Source organism: Arachis ipaensis, chromosome B03 (genome assembly GCF_000816755.2).
Source record: "Arachis ipaensis cultivar K30076 chromosome B03, Araip1.1, whole genome shotgun sequence".
In the NCBI taxonomy this organism is placed as follows: domain Eukaryota; kingdom Viridiplantae; phylum Streptophyta; class Magnoliopsida; order Fabales; family Fabaceae; genus Arachis; species Arachis ipaensis.
In genome coordinates, this window is record NC_029787.2 from 73398067 (window position 1) to 73408426 (window position 10360).

A 10360-nucleotide genomic window follows, 5' to 3' on the forward strand; every position below is an offset into this window, starting at 1 on the left:
TTTGGGTACATACTCATGTGAGACAAAAAAAAAATTAAAAATTCATGTGTATTGATATGTTATGTTTACTTTTATATTTAAAAAAAAACCAAAAATATTCAAATAAATAAATAAATAAGGGGACAAAATTACCCCAATGCTAAGTTTAATAAAAAATCAATGCATATGTGATAAAACTAAAGAAAAGTTGATACATGAGTATGTAATGCAAAAGTGGGAATTTTGGGTAGCTAGGCATGATTTTAGAATTACATAGAGTGTGTGTGTGTGTGTGTTAGGTGAAAGCTTAAGTTAGTCAAAGATTCATATTTTAGCTCACTTGGTGATGCACGGAAACTTGTCTCTCAACAGATTTCCCTCGGCAAGTATACCGAATTGTCGTCAAGTAAGAATTCACAATAGAGTGAGGTCGAATCCCACAGGGATTGATTGGTCAAGCAAATTTAATTGGAGGAATGTTCTAGTTGAGCTAAGCAGAATTTGATTTGAGAATTGCAGGAAATTAAATGGCGGGAAAGTAAATGGCAGAAAATGTAAATGCTAGAAATAAAGAACTGAATGTAAATGACGGAAAGTAAATTGCAGAATCTTAAATGGGGAATGGGGAAAATGAGCATAAAAATAAATGGCAGAAAGTAAAGAGAATGGGTAAGATCAGAAATGGGGAGTTCATTGGGCTCAGGAGATGTTGTATTCTCCGGATCAAGTTCATTTTCATCTCTTCCTCAATCAATGCATTCATTGATCTCCTTGGCAATCTTAAGTGATTAAATTCCAATTCCTTGGTAATTCAATCTCTCAAATCTTGATCAATAGCCAATTCCTTAGTCTAATTGCTCATGAGAAGAGATGAAGTATGGTCACTGATTATACCATATGTATTTCCAAATCAAAGTATTGGGAGAATTATATGTCACTATATCCGTCCAAACTCCAATTTGGTCCAACATGAGAAAGCATTTCTAGCATGATCTCTTCATTCCTCTTCCAAGGTTCTAAAGAGATCCAAGTATGAATAGCTTCTTTTCCAAGACAACTACCCAATTGGATGAAGATTGAAAGCTTTCTAGTAAAATCAAGAGAAAAGAAAGAAGAAGAATAATAAAAAACTATTATTGATCCATCAAATTACAACAGAGCTCCCTAACCCAATGAAAGGGGTTTAGTTGTTCATAGCTCTGGGAATGGAAAGCAAAGATGGAAAATACATTCTGAAAGTAAAACTAGAAGTTGCAGAGAAAGTAAAATTATACAGAGAGTAGTTCTCCTAATGCCCCTCCCCCCAAAAGCTCTCTTTCTAGTTCAAAACTACTCCTATATATACTACTCTTCTGATCTTCTAGTTGGCTCTTCAAGTCTTGGATATGGGCCTTTGGATCTTTGAGTTAAAGTAGTTATCATCTTCAGTGGGCTTAGCTTTACTTGCAGAAAAAGTGTGAGTTAGGCATGGACGTTAGTTAGGACGTTAGTGGTATTAACGTTAAGTGAAAATGTGGGTTCGAGAACGTTAGTGACAATCACCTTTTTCACTAACGTTCCTAACTCAAAATGGTCCACATTAACTTCAACGTTAATGGCACTAACGTGACCACTAACGTTGCCTCTTGGTCCTTCACAAACGTTATTGGCATTCACCTTTTCCAATAACGTTTGCTTGTTGCCCTTCCTCCCTACGTTAGAGTCCACGTTAGTGTAGCTAACGTGACCCTTAACGTGGGCATGCCTCAACTTCGAGAGTGTTAGTGACACTTACCTTTGTCACTAACGCTCCAAACGCCCCTTCCCACGTTAGTGCCTCACGTTAATTGCATTAACGTGACCACTAACGTGGTGGTGATTGCCATCTCCAACGTTAGTGACAAAGGTGAGTGTCACTAACATTGGCTCATCATTTCTTTCCTCCACGTTTGCTTCCACATTAATGTAATTAACGTGGCAACTAACGTGGCTAATAGTGGCTTGGCCCAACGTTAGTGACAAAGGTGAGTGTCACTAACGTTGGCTCTTCCTTGCTCCTCCCATGTTAGAGTTCACGTTAATGTAGTTAACGTGACTCTTAACATGGCCAATTATACCTTTTGGAACGTTAGTGGTATTCACTTTTACCACTAACGTTGGGGATTTCTTTTTCCTCCATGTTAGCTTCCACGTTAATGTAGTTAACGTGGACACTAACGTGGGCTATGATGGCTCACGAAGGCGTTATTGGTGTTCACTTTTCTTATTAACGTTGCAAGCTAGCCTCCATTCCACGTTAATGGTCACGTTAGTTAGACTAACGTGGCTATTAACGTGGCATCTTCCTTGCTTCCTTTGTCCTGAAATCAAGCAAGTAAAGTGCATCAAAGCTAGGTTCTAACTCATGAGATCATGCATCATCCATTTTATCATTCAATTCATGCATAATTCTCATAAAATTATGTAAAATTAACAATGTTTGCTTGAATCAAGATGTAAGTGATTATCTAGCCAAAACTTGCTTAATAACTAAGAAAATGCATGAAACTATCCTAAAACAGTAAACAAAAGGTCAGTGAAACTGGCCAAAATGCCCTGGCATCACAACACCAAACTTAAAGCTTGCTTGTTCCTAAGCAAGTACTGAAACATGAGAATGATGAATGAAATGACAAGAGAAATGAGTCATTATTGTAGAAGTCATGTCCTTGGTTTTATGGGGTTTCATGCATAGCAACTTAGGTTCATTCCTTCACTGGCTTTCAGACCTTTATCATGCCCTGGAATACTCACTTGATTGTACCCTATGAGACTTTTATTTATTGATCCCTTTGTCTTTTCAGGGTTTAATTGTGTTCTTAGACTAGGTGCTTTGTAAGAGGGCGACTCTTTAAGATAAGCTTTCAGTCAGCACTCCCGAACCAGTTGGTCCAAGGTGCTGGGTGTTAAGACATCCCTAAGGACTTACTCCCTCAAGTCTATTTTCCCCATACATACACACCACAGGCACATGGTTTGTTATTTTCCTTCTTGAGACCTTGGTGTCCAGCACCTCTTTGGGTTACTAAGTGTTCTGTAGCAAATGTTACTCTTGATAGTGGACTTTCAGCTGATAATCCCGGGTTAGTTAACCCAAGTTACCAAGTGATAAGGCACCCCTGAGAGCTTATTCATCCAAGCATATCCTTTACACAGGAGCACAACAGACACATGCCTCAATATTCAACCCTTGGTGCCTAGCCTTATTTCTTACTCTTTTTCTTTATTTCTCAACTTTCATTTTTCTTTTCCTTTTTCTTATTAGGATCTTGTTATTTAGCTAGTCTCATGGGGTATGTTTCAAGCATATGATTCAGGACAGATAATTGCCTTCCTACTTTGTTGGTGAACCAACTTAGCTAAGTAATTACTACACCACAAGCTTAAGAACTTACTCCACAAATTGAACCTCACTCTGGTCTTTCATAACATTCTCTTTTTATTTGACTTAAAGGACCAGCATACAAGTAAGCAAGGTGAAAATGCAGCAGTGACATTAGACTAGCAAGCATAGACCTAAGCAATGCAAACTTAAAGGCAAAATTGAAAATCCTAAACTACCATGGAAACATTTTCTATTTCATACATGATTTTCCTTATTTAAAACTTGAAAAAGATGGGACAATGAGGGAACTCCACCACCTTTTACTCATGGGGGTGCTCATGCTCTCCCTCTTATTTATCCTCTTTGTGTCCACTTGTGTTTCCTTGTATCCGTGCCAGTCTGGCTTTTTTCCAATCCTCAAGTGCCTTCCTTACTGATTCATGACTCTTTTCTACTCTCTCTCTTTCTTCTCGCGCTAATTCATCCTTCACTTCTTCATATCTTGTGATTTCCGGATGCAGTATAGGCAGTTGTCCAACTAAGTATCCGAGCCTGGCTTGAGTGTTCACATGATGTCCAGTCTCGTTTATGTAAACTCCTTCTGAGAACGTCCTGTATTCGTCGAAGAGTTCTGCCTGTTCTAATTGCTTCCGATGCATTTCATGTATGTGTGCACCTTGATGTGCTTGGATTTTGATTAGCTTTTGGATGGCTTCTTGTTGTTGATCCTACCTTTGTTCCAACCTGTGGAAGGATTCACCCCATTGTTTCCCTTGTTTCAGTTGTTGCTCCATCATTTGCTTTTGCCACTCCCCCTGTTGATTCATCCATCTAGAGAGTGATTCTTCTTGACGGTCCATCAACTGTAGTTGAAGCTCTTTCTGTGCCCCTTGATTTTCCAAGTATTGTCTAGATAAGCCATCAATGGCTTCCTGTAGTTGGTACATGTCCAAAGGGGCTTGCTCCTCTAGGTTTTGTCCTTCTACCACTTGATGGGCTGGCCTCTTTCTTGGCTTTCGTTGAGGTAGGGGAGATGCAACAGCATGCATCCGTCGAATAGTAATTGGGATACCCACTTTTATCCACTCGGGGTTCTCATCCTCGAACACCACCCCAGCCCTATCACACAGACGGAAAATAGTGCTGGGGTAGCCTAACCTTCCTCCAGAATCGCTTTTCTCAGCCATCTTCCTAATGCCTTGGGCTATGAGTTCATGAACCTTGATCTCTCCCCCTTTAAGTATACATTGCATCATTGTTGCTCTCTTAAGATTCACCTCTGAGTTATTCCCGACAGGAAGGATGGATCTCTTTACAATTTTAAACCACCCCTTTGCTTCAGGGGTGAGGTCCCCTCTCTTGATGAACTTGGGCTTCCCCTGAGGATCTCGTACCCAATCAGCTCCTTGCACGCAAATATCTTGCACTATTTGGTTATAATTGGGACTGCTATCTATTCTAGAGTGATAGCTTTCTTCTGCAAATGGTATGGTTCGTAGTTTTAACGCCCTTATGATGCTCATGGGACTAAAATCCATGGTCACCCCTCTTACAAAGCTTGTATAGGACTCATCTTCCTTATCATACCTGACTGCATTTGCATAAAACTTTCTTACAAGAGTTGCGTTTACTTTTGTGACCAGATCAGTGAGGAGCTCCCATCTTCTCTTTTCCACCTTCTCTGTGATTTTAGGGCACTCCGTTTTTCTTACTTGAAAGCCTAGCTTGTATATGATCTCCTTATCAGCCATCCACCTAAATTGAAATGCATGGTGAAAGGTTCTAAACTTTTTTTCATCAAAAGGGCGCTGCTCCATAGGCTCTTTCCCCTTTCTTCTTTTAGAGCTTGATGATGCCATAAGTGATTTTTGAGATGTGAAGGTGTTGAGAATTATTGGTTAATGATGGACTTCGGCCGGTTAAGATGGGGTGTAGTTAAGGGAGTGGGTGAGAGTGCTTTTGATGGGGTAAGAGGAGTTGGGTGCCGAAAGTGGGAAGTACAGAGAATGGGATTGGAATGTGAAGGGGGTACGGAATAAGAACCACTTATATAGAGAAGTGGTGAGTAAATGAAAGGTGTGGATTGATGGAGTGGGTGTATGATGAACGGATGGGGTTTAGCATGGGATGAGCACAAGGATCATCGACTTTATGATGGGGTTGGTTCGATTTCCAAGCGTGTCATTCTTTCAATGTTGCATGGCAACATTTCCCAATGCATTCCCCTTGAAGACATGTGTATAGTCCCCTCCTTTTGAAGTGGCCGAAACCTCCTCCTTCAATTGTCCCATCAATTCTCCTACAAAATAAAAGAAATGTGATTAATAAATTTGTGGATAGTGGCGGCGAAATTTAAAGAGTGGGATAACTACTTTTTAAAGTTTTTGTTTCTAAATAGTAAGTGCTATTCATGAATACAAAACCAACTGACTATTTCACTGTCCATGTATGTAACATTGGCGACACCAAACTTAATTTGTGGCCATGTGGTGTAAAAAGATTTGTTCAAGGTGCTAAGAGTGACATGATATTTATGTCCTCTTAGTGTGCCTTGAACACCAAACTTGTTCTTCACTATATGTTGCATAAAAAGGATTCATTCAAGTATATGTCAAAGTTGATTTGGAATTTATGAACCTTGCATTATTGACTACTTTAAAGACATATAAAAACATGGGTTGCATCCCATGAAGCGCTTCTTTAGCGTCACTAGCTTGACGTTCTGCCTTTGTCAGGGTGGTTGGTAATGCTTCAGATCTTCCCCCCTCGCCGTAAATCTATCTCCATTGGCTTCATCAAGGATCTCCACATGTTCTAAGGAGAGAATCTGAGATGGGATGGTGGGGAGATGAGGTGGGATAACTGGGAAATAAGCTGAGATCACTTTATCCCCTGGAGAGAAATCCTCTGTAGGGATCTTCTTGTTCCTCCATCTCCTTGGTGCCTTCTTCTTTGTTTCTTTTGATGTTGCCATGCTCTTTGTGGCCTCTTTTTCCAATGAAATTTTATTGCTGGTCTCATATGACTCTGGTGGTTTAGGTTCCTCCTAGTTTTCCTTTAGCTGTGACAACTTCTGACTGTCTTGCTCATCAACCAAAGGGATTCCCAGGTGTACAGCTTGTGTTTCAATGCTTGTTTCTTCCACCAGTGCTTTGTCGTGCTCTCCCCTTGGTTCCTCGTTTTCCTGATCTGCTTCTTGTGAGGGTTTGAAGACATTGAATGCGAGTTGTTCATCATGTATTCTCAGTATTAGCTCTCCTCGCTCCACATCTATGAGCGCTCTGGCTGTAGCTAGGAATGGTATTCCCAATATGATTGGGTGAAGGTGACTCTCTTCCATTTCCAATATGACAAAGTCTGTGGTAAGGAAGTAGTTCCCAACCTTCACCAACACGTTTTCAACCACTCCTACTGCTTATTTTTGAGTTTTGTCAGCCAGCCTGATGACTACGTCTGTGGGCATTAGCTCATTGATCTGCAGCTTCTTCATGAGAGATAGAGGCATTAAATTAATGCTTGCTCCCAGATCACAGAGTTCCTTATCAATCATTGTGTCTCCTATGGCACAGGGAATATGAAAACTCCCTGGATCCTTCCTTTTTGTAGGCAACTCTGGTTGTATAAGAGCACTGCACTCCTTATTCATCACTATTGTTTGTCCTCCTTTGAGTGAGCTTTTCCTGGTCAGTAGCTCTTTCATACACTTAATGTATGAGGGCATTTGGTGGATAGCCTTGATGAATGGTATGTTCACATGAAGGGATGCAAACATGTCGAGGAACTTTGAGTATACTCTCTTTTCTACACCACCCTTGAGTCTTTAGGGAAACGGTGCATAGAGGTTCAAAATCTCCTTCTGTGTAGTTTTGGTTTCTTGGTGACCCTCTTCTTGTTTCTCTGCTGAGGTATCTCCAGGTTGTTTTAATGGTTTGTTCAGCTCTTTCTCAGTCCCCTTATCACTTATAGTGACCATCTTGCAATCTTCCCATCTTACTTTCTTTGCTTCACTTCTCGAGTTTTTCTCTGTGTCACTTGGGAAGCTATCAGTAGGTTTGGGAATCTTCTCAAAGAGGTATCCCACTTGAAATTCCAGCTTCTTGATGGTGTCTCCCTGGTTCTTGATATTGGCTCGCACCTCTTCCTTGAACACCTTGTTATCTTGAATTTCCTTACATATACCCTCAAGTAGGGTCTCAATCCTTGAGAGTCTATCTTCGGATGATGGTGAGTTGAGGTTAGAGGGATGAGAAGGGCCATTTTGGCTTTGGTATGGATGTTGAGATATGTTGTTAGGTGGGTGCTGATATGATCTCTGTGTGGAATGTTGGTGAGCTGCATTATTGTTGGGGTTGTGACGTCTCTGATCTTGGCCTTGATCTTGTTGATTTCTCCACCCAAAGTTTGGGTGGTTCCTCCAACCAGGATTATAAGTTTTGGAGTATGGATCATGGTTTTGCCTAGGTGAGTTTCCAATGTAGTTGGCTTGTTCCTGATCACCCTCTGCTTCTTCATTCACTCCTTCTTGAGCTGCTGCTGAGGTGGTGACTGCTGCTATTTGGTTCCTCTCCATCTTCTTGGTAAGGTCAGCCAACTGCTTAGTGATCATCTTGTTCTGAGCCAGCAATGCATCCACGTTATTTAGCTCCATCACTCCTCTAGTGTTGCCTCTTTCAGAGGCATAGAAGTAGTCATTCTCTGCTACAGTCTCAATGACATCTAAGGCTTCTTCAATGGTCTTCTTCTTGTTCAGAGATCCCCCAGATGAGTGGTCTACTGCCTTCTTTGATTCGTAAGAAAGACCCTCATATAAAATGTGTAACTGCACCCATTCATTGAACATATCTGGTGGGCACCTTCTTTTCAAGTCCTTAAACCTCTCCCATGCTTCATATAGAGTTTCACCATCTTGTTGCCTGAAGGTCTGTACCTTAGCTCTCAACCTGTTGATCCTTTGAGGAGGATAGAATCTCACCAAGAATTTGTTCACCACATCTTCCCAGGTTGTTAAACTCTCCTTCGGGAAGGATTCCAGCCATTTAGATGCTTTGTCCTTGAGTGAGAAGGGAAACAGAAGCAGTCTATAGGTGTTAGGATGAACACCATTAGACTTCACAGTATCACATATCCTCAGGAATGTGGTGAGATATTGATTGGAATCTTCTTGGACACTTCCTTCGAATGAACAATTGTTCTGAACAACGGTGATGAGCTATGGCTTTAGTTCAAAGTTATTGGCATGTATGGTTGGCTTTTTGATGCTACTTCCACAGTTTTCTGGGTTTGGATTTATGTAAGATCCCAGAACTCTTCTCTCTTGCCCAGCATGATGCGATGGACCTTCTCTGCCATGGTTGTGAGCTTCTTCTTCATGATGATTCTCCATATTCTCATCCATGTCTGGTTCAAAGTACTCTTCCTCTTCCTCAGCACCAACAACTCTCTTTCCTCTTGCTTCCCTCCTTAATCTAAGGAAGGTCCTCTCAGGTTCAGAATCAAAGGAAGTTGAAGCCCCACTTCTTCTACCTGTCATACAACCAACAAGGCCAAAGAAAAAGGGGGATAGAGAGTATTCTTGTTAAAACAAATGCTGTTAGTGTGAATGATGCAATATATCAAATAGTTAGTGGGTTAGTGAACTGAATTGTGACAATTAAGAGAATATCTCAAACGGGTAAGGGGTAAAGGGAAGAAAACAACTGAAACTGAAAGTAAATTAATCAGACAGAAATTAAATCAACAAAAGAAAGAAAAAGTGCTCAATCTAGTTATCCACCAACTTAATCATTGTTGATACAAAATCAATCCCCGGCAACGGCGCCATAAACTTGATGCACGGAAACTTGTCTCTCAACAGATTTCCCTCGGCAAGTATACCGAATTGTCGTCAAGTAAAAACTCACAATAGAGTGAGGTCGAATCCCACAGGGATTGATTGGTCAAGCAACTTTAATTGGAGAAATGTTCTAGTTGAGCTAAGCAGAATTTGATTTGAGAATTATAGGAAATTAAATGGCGAGAAAGTAAATGGCAAAAAATGTAAATGCTGAAAATAAAGAACTGAATGTAAATGACGGAAAGTAAATTGCAGAATCTTAAATGGGGAATGGGGAAAATGAGCATAAAAATAAATGGCAGAAAGTAAAGAGAATGGGTAAGATCAGAAATGGGAAGTTCATTGGGCTCAGGAGATGTTGTATTCTCCAGATCAAGTTCATTTTCATCTCTTCCTCAATCAATGCATTCATTGATCTCCTTGGCAATCTTAAGTGATTGAATTCCAAATCCTTGGTAATTCAATCTCTCAAATCTTGATCAATAGCCAATTCCTTGGTCTAATTGCTCATAAGAAGAGATGAAGTATGGTCACTGATTATACCACATGTATTTCCAAATCAAAGTATTGGGAGAATTATATGTCACTATATCCGTCCAAACCCCAATTTGGTCCAACATGAGAAAGCATTTCTAGCATGATCTCTTCATTCCTCTTCCAAGGTTTCGAAGAGATCCAAGTATGAATAGCTTCTTTTCTAAGACAACTACCCAATTGGATGAAGATTGAAAGCTTTCTAGTAAAATCAAGAGAAAAAAAAGAAGAAGAATAATAAAAAACTATTATTGATCCATCAAATTACAACAGAGCTCCCTAACCCGGTGAAAGGGGTTTAGTTGTTCATAGCTCTGGGAATGGAAAGCAAAGATGGAAAATACATTCTGAAAGTAAAACTAGAAGTTGCAGAGAAAGTAAAATTATACAGAGAGTAGTTCTCCCAATGCCCCCCCCCCAAAAGCTCTCTTTCTAGTTCAAAACTACTCCTATATATACTACTCTTTTGATCTTCTAGTTGGCTCTTCAAGTCTTGGATATGGGCCTTTGGATCTTTGAGTTGAAGCAGTTATCATCTTCAGTGGGCTTAGCTTTGCTTGCAGAAAAAGTGTGAGTTAGGCATGGACGTTAGTTAGGACGTTAGTGGTGTTAACGTTAAGTGAAAATGTGGGTTTGAGAACGTTAGTGACGATCACCTTTTTCACTAACGT